Below are 15,658 nucleotides of genomic sequence, written 5' to 3' on the forward strand. Positions count from 1 at the left end.
GGAGAGGAGAAGGGGGGGTTGGTGAGCAGGGACTCTGGCTCTGGGGACTGCCAGGTGCCACTTAACACAAGTCTACCCATGCCCAGAGGTGGGGAGAGGGGAGGGGAGCCCCTCAGTGAATGCCTAAGTGATAGAGGTGGTATTTTTTATTAGACCACCTAGACAGTTGCAAAATAATAATAATAATAATAATAATAATAAATCTTTATTTGAAAGCTTTTGGGCTTGGGTGCCCTTCTTCGGGGAATGCAAAGCTTGCAGAACTTCTCCCTGTGACCCTACGTCTCAAGGGGATGAGGTGCTGGGCAGCCTGGGTGGGGGAGGTAGGATTTGGCTGATGAAGGGTGGGGGAAGTCCTTGCCCTCTAATGCCCCGGGAACGAGGGCTCTGAGGCGAGGCTGGAGCCCGGGGCCGGCGGCGGGAGACGCGCCCCTGTCCTGCGGACCCCGCGCTGCGGTCACACGGGGCGCAGGGCAGGAGGGGGCCGCCCAGGAGGCTGCAGCGGGGCTGGGGCGACCCCCGTGCGCACAGGCTGCTCCACGTGGGGTCGCCGCGTAAACACGACCGCAACCCCCCCGGCGCTTGCAACAAGTCCCCGCACAAGTGCACAGCGGCGCCTGGGGCGGGGTTGCATCGCGCAGCCCCCCCCCCCCCTTTGGGCTTTGGCGGGGGGACGGCGCGCGCCACTGCGGGCGCAGCGTGCGCGCCGGGCAGGGCAGAGGGACACCAGTTGCACGGACACAAGTGCGGGAGGAGCGCTGGGCTTCTCCCCTGGCACCCGCCTCCCCCTGCTCCGCAACACCGCCCCCCCCACCACACACACACACACGCGCGCACACACACACGCGCGCGCGCGCGCAGTCGTCCTCCTCCTCTCCTGTCTCGCAACTCCGCTGCCTTTTATTTGTGTGTGGAGCAAAAGGGGGGTGGGGGGTGGAGGGGATGTCCTGTGCGCGCCGCGGGAACCGGGCAAAAGGGGAACCTCCCGGCGGAGCAGGAGGGGACACGGCGGGAGCCGCGCAGCGCCGGGGCCTCGCGCCCGAGGTGAGTCCGCCCGCGCGTCCCCGCGCCCGGCCAGCCCGCCCTGAGGGGGGTGCAGGGATTTGTGTATGGGTGAGTGGCTGTGTGTGTGTGGCTGTGTGTGCGCGCGCGTGTGTATATGTGTATGTGTGGGGGGTGTATATGTGTGTGTGCGTATGTGTGTATGGGGGTGTATGTGTATATATGTGAGTTTGTGAGGGGAGAGTAGATGTATGTGTGGTGGGGGGGGGGGTATGCGTCCGCGGGTGTGTATGGGGGTGCATGTGTATAGTGTGCATTTGAATTTGCGTGTGTGTACGCGTGTATATATGTGGATAAGTGTGTGCGTTTATATGTGTCTATATGCTTGAGTGTGCATATGTGTGTGTGTGTATGGGACATCTGTGCGCACCCGAGCCGGTGTTAGTGCACGCCGTGTCCCGTCCAGGGCGCGGCGAAGCGGTGGCCGAGGGGAGCTGCTGCTGCGGTCAGACCTCCTTCCCCTCCCCCCCCCCCCACGCGTCCTGCTTCCCACTGTCGTGCACACACGCGCGCCCCCAGCTCAGTGTCCCGGGTCCTTCCCTGCAGCAGGACGGGACGGGGCTGCCCCTCTCCCCATGCGGCCGGGCCGGCCAGAGCCTCGCCGCAGGTGATCGAGGCACGGCGGGGACCCGCTGCAGCTGCGGTGCAGTCCCGGGGGGCAGACACACGCGCTCCTGCAGCGCCTCGTGCCCTTCGTGCACCCCCAGCCCCGACGGAGCTGCGCGCCAAGCTGCCAGCCGGCCCCGGCGCGTCCTTGCCGCCCGGCTCGGCACCCAGGGGCGCTGGGAGACCATGGAGGAGTTTGCGGGGCAGCCGGCTCTGCCCGGGGCCTCCCGGCGTGTGCGGGTTGCAGGGTGCGGGGGGGCAGTGCTGAGAAGGGCACGACACGAAAGTAGCCTCCTCCCTGGCCGCGCCCACGCACACACGTACACATTCAGGCACACATATCCACACTCAGACATATACACACACATTCACACACAAACACGTGCAGATACACACCCACGCTGACACACCCATACACACATGCTGAGACACAAATACTTACACACGTACACACACTCAGACACACGCACATATTTATACACACATATACCATACACGCATAGACACATACACACACGTACACATTCAGACATGGAAACACCTACACACGTGCTTATATGCACATATACACGCCCGGAGACACATACACATACATGCATGTACACACACTCAGACACACACATACACGCACAAACGCTCCCCCACACTGAGCCATGCACATACGCACACACAGACTCACACACACTCACGCAGACACACACAGAGACACAGACACACTCAGGCACGCACACACACTGAGACACACATATACATACACGCAGTCACACACACTTATACAGATACAGACACACTCAGGCACGCACACACACTGAGACACACACGTACGTGCTGCCCTGGCTCGCTAGGGCTTGGGAGACATGAGATGTTTTTCATTTTCTTTTGTGCGCGGGCCCCGCGCCCCGCGCCCCGCAGCCTGTGCCGCAGGAGACGGGGCAGCATGGACGTGCCCAGCTGAGCCCCGCTCTCCCTCCCCGGCTCCGCCAGGGTCATTAACACGCGCTTTCCCCGTTGCGTTTCGTGTGCGCGGCAGCCGCTTGCCGGCTGCCGCCTGAGACCAAGCGGGTCGTGTCAGCCGCTAATGACAGCCAGAGACACCCCCGCACTCCGGCGCGCTCCTCGCACTGCTGGGGCAGGAGTGTGCAGGGGGTAGGCGGTCCCTCTTGTTTTGGTTTCTTTTCATTTCCGTTCGCTAAGGGACTCCCTCCCCTCCTCCCTTTTTGTTTTGTTGTGCTTGTTTTTTGCAGTTGTTTTCCTTCTAGTGTAAATGCCGGCAAGACAAAGTGGTGTGAGTTCTGGTTGTCCACCTCCTTCCCTCCCCCTCTTTCCCTTTCTCTCCACTGAAGAGGGCTAATAGCCCTAACCTGCTGGGTGGGGAGCAGGGGGAGTTCAGCCACCCCTTTCGCCTGGCCTGAGTGCTGTCTGGGCCTTGTGTTTTGCTTTGAAAGGGCTTCCACGTGGAAGTGTGTGTGCGTGTGTGCGTGTGTGTGTGTACTTGACTGTGTTTGTATGTGCGTGTGTTGGAGACTGTGTGTGTTTGTACTTCACTGTGGGTTTCTGTGCGTGTTTGGACTTAACTGTGTTTGTATGTGTGTGTGCACAGGAGACTGTGTGTAGGAGCTGTGTGTTTGTACTTAACTGTCTTTGTGTGCATGTGTGTAGGAGACTGTGTGTTTGGGCTTGACTGTGTGTGTGTATTTGGACTTGACTGTGTTTGTGGGTGTAGGAGGCTCGGTGTGTTTGTACTTGAGTTTGTGTGTGTGTCTGTAGGAGGCTGTGTACTTGATTTTGTGTTTTTGTGTATGTAGAAGGCTGTGTGTATTTGTACTTCACTTTGTGTGTGTAGGAGGCTGTGTGTGTTTGTACTTGACTCTGTGTGTGTGTGTGTGTGTGTGTGTATGTGTGTTTGTACTTGATCTACAAGGAGGTAACAAGATTCTCTATGTTCAAACCCAATGGGCCATTGGCCGTTACTTTGCCTCTCTGGCTGTCATTACAGACACTTCTAAAATCTGATGGCTAAGGAGAGAACTGCGGGCTAGATTTCACTCGAAGGGGTCTTACTTGTTAACCATTTTCTTTCTCTTCCTATTTTATTTTTTGGCTGCTTTGCCACACCCCTTAAATCCAGAGAGAAGACACTGACTGAGGAGGATGGCAGTGAGACCCAAAGGGCTTTTGACATTTTCTTGTTAATGAGAGGCCATAGTTTATTTGCAGCCCCACTGTGTGTGTCTTTGTTGGTGTCCTGCAGGGAAGGGATTTAGGCAATAGTCAGTTTTGAGCGGTTTTAACAACCAGGAGCAAGGATTCCTGAGGTCCAGTCCCTGCCAATCAGGAATTGGCATCTAAAGTTTCATTTACATTTATGAAACTGCTAGTAAAAGCCAAGTAGTTACCTGGTTGCTTTCCCTTTATCCTAGGAGCAAACTCTACAGTAAAGCACCACCTTTTTTATCTAGTAACTTCTGATGTACAGTTACTTGGGAATAATTCAGAGAAAGAAATAATTCAAAGAAAGAAAAAAGAAAGAAACACTTGTAATGTATTTAAGATAATTGGAGGTCAAACATGACCTCGTTTTGCATAAAAATAGCAAGAAATGTAACTGTAGTAACAGGCTTTTACTGAAGCTTTGATTCACACATTTACAACAGGAGAAAAAGGACACTAAACAAACTAATTAGAAGTATATTTAACATAAAGCCATAAAGAAGTGGGTATAATAATGAAATTTACTGGGTGAAATATATCACCATCTACAGTTGTAAATAAGTTTTCCTCAATCCCCTCCCCACCTCCCGCCAAGTTCAGTGTTTTGTTATCATTGAGTAGGTAATGCGTACTTTTTGTTTTTAAGCAATGAAGTGCTGGGATGTATCATAATTTCATTTTCCAAATACAAATCATTTTAATTTTTTTTTATAGCCACTACTTTCCTAAAACTATTGTAGACTTCCCTTTTTTTCCAACAATATACTCTTTTAATGTTGCAGAACAAGAAAACTTTGTACTCCTACAACATATATCATACACATTTAATTGAAGTACAACAAATTTAATCATACAAATTTAATTGGAAATACAAATGGATGATTTCCTCATCTACTTCTTTTTGTACGTTTTAACATTTTGTTATATGGGTTGAATCTGAAACAAACAAACAACACACAGTTCCCTGTTTTCTTTTCAAAATTCTGGTATTCATGCTAGTAAATTCTTTTGACTCAGTTGCGATATTTTGAGGGGAAAATATAAGACAAAAGCGTCCAATCACTTTCTACTTACGTAACTCTGTTCACATGATATGTGCATAGTTATAAAAAATAATGTTAAAATATCTTGGTTATCTTGAATCCTACTGGTGAATCTTCAGTTGTAATTTGTACCATTAGGACTTTTATATAGTGCTTTCTTGGAATGCATTTTGCATTGGAAAGCTATTCTGATATAACTGACTGTAAAGTGGACAAAATTTTAGATCAGGTTCCTCTTCTTACTGAAGTTCTTTGTTACCTATATGTTTCCCAGTGAAAATGTGCTGTGTGCAGCCGCTACTACATGTTTTTAGCTTGTGATAAAAACTTTGAATGCTACTGTTAAAACTGAATTCAACTCTTGTATATTGTAGTTTTATCTCATATTATAATAAATAATTTGGTAGATAAGAGCCAAAAGTATGTACTATTGATGTGATGGTTATATTTGACAGTGCTCATTCCAATTTTCAAGTGATAACATTTGAACTCCCTTCCTCTGCTTTTATAAAATGTGACCCAGGATTAAAAAACCTCTTCCTAAAACATATATATGTCAAGCACCATAGAAGCAAATATTAATTATTTATATTATCTTTTTCTGTTTTGAGACAGACGACTTTATGAACTCTGGGTAAAACAGGTCTCCTTTTTTATAAGGAGAGTTTATTCAGCATACTTCTATATTACAGCTGCTGATCATATTTCACAGAGCTGTTAAAGCACTTAAAACCTAAAATTAGGTACTGTCTGGTAGTAAATATTTCAAATCACTCCTTGAAGAAATAAATAGAGAAGTGTGCTTTAAAAAAAATACATTTTGAAATGTCATTGAACAGAAATGGCCGTGCTTTTGCTTGTATTAAATATAATACACTTACAATTTAAAGCTCTTTGCTGTCTGCACTTTGAGGGTGGTTCCGTCCCGCCCTCCCCCCAAAAAAAATCCTTGATCTCTTTTAAACTACTATCACGTAAAGAATCTTAAATTAATCATACCACAATGAGGTATTTTGTTACAACAGGTACTGCTTGAACAAAAGTGATACCAAGAAGCATCAAATGAATTTCTAACATACCTGTACTTCCAGTGGTTATTTTTTACCACATGCATTCAGTTGCTTATTGACATAAATGCTGGTAGAACACTTACTGTTACAGAAAGCTTGAAACATATTTTTTCTCTAGACCTGTGACCACAACTATATTTAATATCTGTATTTTATTTTTCTTGTATGTCAGTTTGATTTATTTTTCAGTTTGGAATGCAGAGCTAGGTTCACTTATTTATAATTATATAGTTACAATTTGCAAAAAGAATATAAAGCCAGACAAAGTGAGCAGCCTACAAATAGTTGTCAAGTTTGCCAAGGGTTTTAAAGTTTTGTAAAAGTCAACCAGTAAACCAGATTTAGCAGGAGCATCGCAGATTCTGAAATGACATATAATGATACCTGTGGTTTTATTGTGTACTTCAGTGAACTCTTGTGATTTCTAGCCATCTTGGAGTTCATGTTTATTATGACTAAGAAAACAAATGGTTTCTATAAAGCTTTCTAAAATTTTGCAACAGAAAAGCAGAATATCATGTGATTTAGAGAGAATACTTAATATTTAGATCATGGTTTCAGAGGTTTGTAAGTAAACTTTACAATGCAATATTTAAAGCAGATTCAGAGTGGGTGTTTATTGTCTTTAGTTTTACGTATTGTATAAATGTGAGTCCAACTGTAACCTTTCTTGTCATTGAAGAGCACTAATTGATCTTGCGGGCCCTGACATAATAGTACAGTTTGATATTTGAAACCTTTCAGCTTTGGCATGGCCCTTTAATCACCCCTGAGATTTCAGAGCATGGTTCTACTGAAGATATAAAAATCTTACTCTTTTGAAATTAAGTAAAAATGCTTATTACAAGTAAACTCTGTATGTGTTTGCTTCCTTTTGAAGTCAGTGGGAGTTTTAGCTGTCTGAACTCTGAAACTGACTGATTAGATCTTCCAGTCTGCAGTTAAAAATACTTACACAATGGCATTTTAGATATTAATATATAGAAACAGCAAGTCTTTGGAAAGAGATAATTTGGACCAAGTCCATGCTACTGTCCTGTGTCTTGTATTTGTCATTAAACCAGAAGTGCTTAAGGGAATCTGGACCCATTTTTCTTTTCATAACAATGTGAAAACTCTGATATGAGGAACATGTGTCTGGCAAATACAGAATGAATTTTATGCAGAAAACCTATTTATTTAAAATGTGCATTTATATTCCATAATCTAAGTGTTAACCTAAAGAATCTACTGAAGACACATACAGTATGGTACCTTAGTGTAAAATATTTTATGCTGATTACTGGATATATGGTCCATATATTGCTTAAATAGTAAATTTATCTTTCTGGATTTTTTTAAATCCTGTAATAAAACAGGATGGACACCCCAGTACATAAGTCTCATTACAGGGTTCTCGTGCTTATCGGTCCCTATATACAAGCTGTGACATTTTCAGCAAAATGGCTACGTCTAGTGGACTCAGAGAAACAAATTTTAAATACATTTTTGCAATTGTTTTCAAATTCATTATGGTAATAAATCATTCTTCAAGAACTTTCAGAGCTTTGTGGGCCTAAGCAAGTTCAGCACAATTTTTCTTTTTAAGATCCTAGGCCCAGTTGCTGAGGTCCCTAGCTCTACTGATTTCAAAGAGAAGATTTCAATGACAGGATTCTCATTATTTAAGGATTTGGACCCTACTCTATAGAACAAAAGGAAAAATTATCGTGATTCCATGCTAGGTTGCTTTATCTAGAAATACAGTATAATCAGTAAGTTTGTGAGAAAATGTTCAGTTGTATATGACCAATGTAATTTCTCAAGAGCAGCTTATTTGGACAACAGTGGTAGAGTACAGTATCTCTGTGTTGTTGCTGAACTGTATAATTTTGTAATTCAACTCCTTCACACATTGTGAAGACCTGCCAAAATCATGACAAAATAACTTCATAAAAAAGGTGGCATTTTGTATCCATGATAACGTTTAGCTTGTTTATTTAAAGATCAATTCATATTTATGTTTTGTCGATATAATATTCAAAGCATAACACTCTGTTACTTATCTGACCTGACCCAGCTAAAGTTCACATTGAAAGCAATGAAAAGAATTAATGATGCCTTTTTTAAATTGGATTGAAGCATAGAGTAAGCATTTTGCAATTGACACATCTATAATTAAACCACAAAAATCTACATTAGCATGCCATTAAGGGACTGATTTAGACCACAAAACAAAGAAATATGGAGTTAAGCTCAAAGCTTCAAGCAGAATTCTGTTTATTATTTGCATGTAGCTCTTGAAATCAATGCTGTTGCGTGGGTGTAACTGGAAACGTAAATTTGACCCTTTGTGTTAGCTTTTCAACTGGCATAAATCGGCACAGGTCTGTTGAAATCAGTGTAGCTCTCCTAACCTTATGCTAACTAAGACTCAAGCCCTTTACCTTTAACTCAGTTTGTTATGCCTCAAGGTAGTACAGTACACATTTTGTGTAATGTTACATGCTCAGTTTGGAGAAGCCTGCAATTTGCTGACAAAACAAAGTGGATTAAGGATAAAGTTACAGCCATCCCCTGCTTTTCTTCTATTTTAAGGATTTTCAGACTCTTAAGTTCAAATATCTTATTCATTTTTTTACTGTCCAGAAGCAAAAGGAAAAGGAAAACTCAGGGCTAATTATCGCTTTTGAATACTGGTTGCATCAAACATATTATATCAAATGACTTGCTTTTCTCCAGATAGTTTTGGTGCCCCAAAATTGAGTAGTTAGACCCTGTTTACATCAATAAGTAAAGCTGAATCAACAGAAGTTGCTAAGTCCAGCACATAAGTTGAAGCATATTAAACTCCTGCTGCATGTTTAAGCCATTTAAAAATAGAGTTGCTTAGTTTGCTAACGCTTATTCCAAAATACTTACAGAGCGTTAATGTCATATTACACTTCAATGAGAAGCATCCACATGGAGTGTGACACTTTAATGTATGTGACTTGACTTAACAGCATTTGTTGCATTCTCTTTGTTTTCTTGAGTACCTGGGTACAAACTTGATTTCAAAGAAACAAGAATAATCTAGGTAGGCATTCAGATTTCCTTGCCAAGTTCAGTCAGTGCTTCTATTATTCCAGTTCTACCATCAGGAGGACTAATGGATGGTTAACTGTGCGCTGAACAGTAGTAGTTTTGCAATCTGCATAATTGGGTAATAGGTAGACCCCATTTTCAGCTTTTATCCAAATAACCTTTGGATTTATAGTAGGTCCCCACAGGTGGAAGACCAAAATTGGTAATACACTATGCTACCTTTATTAATATTATTATACCCTGTTCCAGTATAAAACTGCTATAGTATCTTGTATTAATCTGTCTCAGTTAATTGCACTGTTATCCATCAACCAACTCTGATATTGCAAAGCAATAGTTCCGGGTGTAGTTTCAGTAAGTGTGGTAATGTCCTTCATGTGAAGTGGCCACTTGAAGCCTCTTCTATTTATTTTTGTTTTCTATCACATTCCTATTGAGATAGATACCAAAAAATGTATTAAGGTATGCTCTATTCCACTTTCTCTGGACTACAGTTTGTGGCTAGTTTATATACACAAATTTTGGCTTGGTCACAGCTGAAATAGAATTTGAGTGCTCAACAAACTCCCTAAGGAATATTGTAAATATTTATACTACCATGCTATGGTTTTTGGTTCTCCTAGAAAACTATAAGTAGAATATATCTTACAGATGTGTTAGAAACTGGTTCACTCTGCATCATTTAGATTGTTGGGGGTCTTTAGAGCAGGCACCATGCTTTTGTTCTGTCTTTGTACAGTGTGAATACAGTGAAATCCTGCTGGTCCATGATTAGCCCATGACTAGTCACTTGTGCCTTGGTGGTAAGATAACATAAATTACTAATTGCATGGAGACTTTTGGCATCTAATGGAGGTAACAGTCATGGCTTGTGGCATATGTATACAGAAATATAAGTATAAAATCATATAAAGTTTGCAGGTGTGTTCACTATTGTCTCAGATCTTCCAATATTTTAAAAGTTTGATTAATAAAGTTAATAGTGTTGGTTTAGTAGACTTCTTTAAGGCTTTGGACTTGATATTACATGGTGTTTTGATAGCAAAACTTGGAAGTATGTAAAATCAATATGGCATGCATTAAATGGATCAAAAACTGGTTAAATGCTATAAACAGAGAATCTCTGATAAGCAGCTACATTTCTAGCAGGGTCCTGCACAGATTGCTTATTATTAGATGTATATTATTTAACGTTTTATGAGTGGCCAACTAAAAACCTAAATTAATACTGTTGAAGTTTGTAGATCACAAAGATCTGTAAATGATAAATCATTAAGATGATGGGTCACTAATACAGAATGATCTGGATTATGTGGTAAACTGGGCACAAGCAAACAATCTGCGTTACATTGTGACCAAATGAAAGTTGTACATTTGTACAAAAATGTAGTTGCGGAAGGTCAGACTACTCTGGGAAGTAGTGACTTGAAAAATATCTTGCCTGCCTCTGTGCTTGATAATCAGTTGAATGTGAACTGGTAGTGCCATGCTGTGTATAGAAGTGCTGATAAGCAGGACAATATTGAGCTGGAGAACGGTTGCATTACTTCTGTATTTGGTACTGTTACAACTGCCACTGAAACATTATCTTCAGTTCTAGAATCCATACTTTCAGAGAGACATTGAAAAAAATGGAGATATTTTAGAATGAAGGCACAAGAATGATTAAAGAAATACAAAGAAATATTATATAAATATAAAGAAATGCTTTCTAGTGAAAAATGTAAAGAAGCTCCACCTGCTTCGTTTTTTTGAAGGCAAGGAATGCCTTGATTTATAAATTTCTACATGAGGAGTAGAAGTATAATAAAAGGACTCTTCAGACTAGAAGAAAAAGTATAATAAGAGCCACTTTTTGAACACACAAGATAGACAAATTCAGGGTAAAAATCAGGCACAGTTTTTTTAATAGCATCTAATGCAGTGAACGTGGGTTCATGAAAACTTGTACTCTCTATATATATCTTAGTCTAAATGGCTAGGGTTAGAAATTACACATAAACCAGTAAAAGTTATCAGAAACTGGTTCAAATCTGTAACTCAACAGAAGTTTAGTGAATATAAACGACTTTCAAAATGACTAAAACAGTTTAAGATCAACCTGGATGCAGTATCAGACTTGACTGATTTAGGTTAAATCAGTTTATTGAACTTCTGTCCCACATCCCCTCCAGATTAAAATTAACTCAGTCCCCCAGCATCCCAGGATGGTTTGTACCTGCCTAGTAAATGCCCTCTCCTGTGAGGTAGACAGGTTAGCCTTGCCTCAAGCCGTCTGGCCAGCTGAGCAGGGAGGCATGCTCTAGCACCCCCTGTCTTCTGGTTTGGGTCACTACAGGCATATAGCTGCATTTCCAGAATCAGAAGTGAATGTCTGTTTACTTTCTTATCAGTTCAATCTGTGCAGATGCGACTAATTGATTCAACCTTAGACTTTTCGACTGTCTGTACTCAGCCTAAAGGTGCATATCTACCCTGGCTTCTGACTGACTTCAGACTAACCCAGCTAACTTAACTCTCTATTTTTTAAAGCCATGGAGAATTATTCAGCCACTTTCTAGAGATTTAGTGGATTTTCCATCACTGAAATTTTTAAAGTTAGGTTTTCTTAAATGTATGATTTAGTTCAGGGTTGTCCAACTTCTGAGTGTCTGGGGCCACATATCTCATGGGCTTTGTGGACCTCCCCAGTGGACAAGTCATATGTTTACCAGGCCCCCAGTACCCTTATTAATGTGCCTTTTTACATAATTACTTCATGTTACATACATGCTACCAGCTCTTATTTCATTATTTTAAATTAAGTTAAAATAAATTAAATTTACCAGTGGTATGTGTAAGCTGTTAAAATGACTCTTCCCCTAGCATTTAAGTTTCTGTAACAGTTGTCAGAAGCCTGTGGTCAGAATGACCATAGATGGCCTTTGTAAAAATTTGTGTGGAGAAAGACTTGGAACCATCAACAACTTTTAGTATTTTTATTAACATTTTCTCTAAATGTCTTAGTTGGATATGTTGGCACATCAGCATTTTGTTAATTATTTAATGTTTTCTCATATGTTCCTGTTAAATTGGTACCAATTTGATGCTACTGCCATAGACATAATGAATTTTGTTTTTTTGTTTTTGTCAGTTTCTCCAAGATGCAACTTGTGTTCTTGTAGATTCTGCAGTGGGTTCAACAGCTTATCTAGATACAATTGTTTACTTACTTTTCTATTTCTTCGAGGAATGGCACACCCTTGTTCCTAGTTCATCTATCTGAAGGATAGTACTGTGAATTTGAAATTTATTGAATCTAATAAAAACAAAACAAAATAAAACCCTCCTCTCCTTCTACTCCCCCAAAATCACAGATTAAGTTGTTACTTATACTGTTGAACCCCAGTCTATTTTTCTGTGGTTTTAGTGGACACAATTTCCAATGTTTCAAAATGTTATCTTCATCAGCCCTTCAAGACTCACATAAACAGCAATGGAAACAGAGTATACTGAGGTAACAGTGAAACTGATGTGTCAAATATTCAACATAAAGAAATTAAAAGCATTTTTTTTCCTTCTAAATACTTTCCGTTCTAGTACCACAGTTTTTGGTTATAACAATAGATATATAGTAATGCACAGGTTCACCCAAACCAGGGGATATTATTGTTTAATACCTTGCTGACAATGTGGTATTCTTTTTTAAAGCAATTTGAATTAATTCATGGTATATTGTATAGGCCTGGATATTTATATGAATGGTGCTTTTTTAAATTTAATTTTATGTAGGCATAGAAAGCTTTTTTTTGTTAATGTCTCTCTTTTTGGATTTCACAGCAGTTTCAATATAACCAAGTAAGTGCAACCAAGTTATAAATCTTTGTCTAAAAATATTTAATTTTATAACTTAGTGAAAAAACATAGAGAAGTGTGATTTTTTAAAGTTGATGGTGTTGGTTTATATATATAGGCCACCCAATGATTATAGTAATTCTTTTCTCAAGGCCTTGTTTAAGCTGAGCAAAAATGTTTAGTTTTTAGTGGTTTGTTTTCAGTCTTTTTTCCACAAAAGATAAAGAAAATGCTTCAAAAAACCACCAGAATATGTAATTTAGCAAAAAACCCACTGACCTATAAGACCAAACATAACATAACATTAATGTTTCCAATAGATTTAAAAATAATCCGTGTGCACTTCTTTGCTTCTCTGTATTACTCATTCCTGGAATGCAGTGCATGATTTTTCTAAATCTAGACAGAATCATATGTGCTATTATATTTATTTTTGTAAATTAGCTTTGTTTTATTTTTACAGAGGAAAAGAATGAGATAAAAAGTTTACAATAATTCTGGAATGATTTTTTGTGATGTGTCTAATTTTTTTTTTTTTGGCCAGAACATTTTGAGGTTGGTTAATCTGGAGTGAGTCAGAAGGATATATATGTAGCTTGCATATTTTATTTAAGTAGAAACCAAGAGGTCTCTTCTCTCATCAGTGTTCCAGGGTATTCCTAGATACATACTAATTTCAGTTTGTACTCATGGTAATTGCATAGCCTATCCTGAAATCTAGTCAGGAAAAGATTATTTCAAGTTGATAGCTCTCTGCTCTCAAATTCTTAAACATGAATCCCATTCTTTGTTATACAAATAGAGATAAATCATTTAAACCATGTGTGTACAAACTCAGTAGCTGGTTTTATAAGAATTACACTAATCTCTCCTTACATGTGAAAGCTGTACTAAGCTGCTATTTTATCACATGTAAATGACACACATTGTTTCAGGCTTTGGTTAGAAGTTGTTATAAATTCCCCACCATCCTTTTCACTTGTCACCTTGTACCATATGAAAGGCCAGTGAGCAAAAATAGTCTGTGGATGCATCCACGTGTGCATTTTACCATGGAGCAGACTAATTAGCTTTGTAGTAAAATGTCACTTTTTACATGAGCACAGGTAATAGGGCACAATAAACTAATTAACTCCTTCCTAAGATAGTATTTTTGGGGACAGTACTATCTTAGGGTAGAGCAATTAACTGCACTGAAATGCACAAGTAGATGGTGACTGGGTGGGGAGGCCAGACTCCTAGCTGCTTCCTAGCTACATAGCCCCCCAAGTTCTGGACCTTTGTGCCCCAGCCAGCCCCCTGCCACTCAGTGCTTCCACACAGAGCCCAGGGCTGATCCCACAAGCCCCCTGCCAGCCTGGGCCTGCTCTGCCCTGGCTCAAATTACTGCTGTCCTGGGCTCATGTGTAGACACTGTGCCTGGGAGCAGTTTACTCTGGTTCAAAGCTCTGGAGTTTGTTGCTTCACCTTAATTTCACATGTAGATGCACCCAGTAGGCATGGATCGGATTAATTTCCCAACTTACCTGTGACACTCTTACCTGCAGAACAAATGTAGGACCTCATTTCCTCAAGTATATTGCTGATGATACTGGGGTTGTTTGTCTGAGTCACACTCGTTTGACCTTTATTGCAGTTGCTGTTATCTTGTTCTTCAGTTGAGAAATTAGTGTTACAGAATTAGGTTATATTTTCTTAGCTTAGCCTTTTTTTATACTCTATATGTTAGTCCTTGAATAGAGGAAGTTTAAGATATTACAAGACCAATGCCTTCATTAAGACAACTCATCTCAAACACATCAAGGGAACAACTCAAACCAAGACTCTGAGCATGTCTGCATCACATTGGACAGAGCTAGACAGTATAACTGGAAAGATGTCCTTCTCAGTCGCTTCTGCTCCCTATGTACGAAATGCTGGAAAAAATGTGGCTGCCATTACAGATATGCCACCAGGTACATCCAGTTCCAGTTACATGAACATGATTAAGATTGAGAGTGGCCCTGGGGTACATGACATTTTTGGCATGCGGCATACACTGGATATGAACAAGTAGGGGCAACATGTTTTCAGTGGTGCTCTCTAGCTCTATTTACTCTTGTGTAAGCATGGCTTAATCAAAACAAGGCAGAAAAGAAAACTCTTGTTGTTTTCAATAGCTCCCCTCACCTAAGAAAACACAGCAAAAATTAACAACTGTGTTAAGTAGATGCCACAGTATACAAAACTTGTAAGACTGTATCATGGAATTGTTTAGTGACTTGTCATAAAACTATATTAAATAATTTAATGTGGGTTTCTCAAGCTTTTAATGAGCAAAACTTGGTGGCATGATGCACATGTTTAATTTGATTACTGTATTTTAGTTTTTAGTATCAATTCAAATAAGAAAGCAGGAAAATATTTTTTTTTCCTTGAGAGGATCACAGAATAACAGGTGATTTATGCTCCTTTCTCTACTGTAACATGCTTGACATACCTCCTGTGAGTAGTTCTTAGGCCTGTGCAAAGTGGCTAGTATTTGCTTCAAATTTGGATTCGACCAATTTGGTGATTTGAATTACTGTTCTGATTCAGTTCAGCCAAATCTCCAAATCTCTGAATCAGCCAGCCCAGGCCCATCCCCTGCCCTTCTCCCAGCTGGCAATGGCTGCTCTGCCTGCTCCAGCTCTTGGCACTTGTTAAAAAAAAGCCCCAGCTCAGCAGGTGCTGAAGTATAGGGGTGTTCCCTGCTGCCCCCACCCCACTGTCCCACACTGCATGAGC

The 15,658-nt window shown here is 40.9% G+C and overlaps 1 protein-coding gene across 9 annotated transcripts in view; it reads left to right on the forward strand.

Annotated features, from left to right (window-relative positions):
* Positions 1-862: 862 nt before the first annotated feature.
* Positions 863-15,658, forward strand: part of EYA4 (EYA transcriptional coactivator and phosphatase 4) — a 241,836-nt gene continuing 227,040 nt past the window's right edge. For all 9 annotated transcript variants that reach the window (XM_019538073.1, XM_019538074.1, XM_019538075.1 and 6 more), the window contains exon 1: positions 863-1,044. The gene's annotated coding sequence lies outside the window, so the exon portion shown is untranslated. The remainder of the gene's footprint in view (positions 1,045-15,658) is intronic.

The sequence above is a fragment of the Crocodylus porosus genome, unplaced genomic scaffold, assembly GCF_001723895.1.
Source record: "Crocodylus porosus isolate Cpor-Errol unplaced genomic scaffold, CroPor_comp1, whole genome shotgun sequence".
NCBI classification, from domain to species: Eukaryota; Metazoa; Chordata; order Crocodylia; family Crocodylidae; genus Crocodylus; species Crocodylus porosus.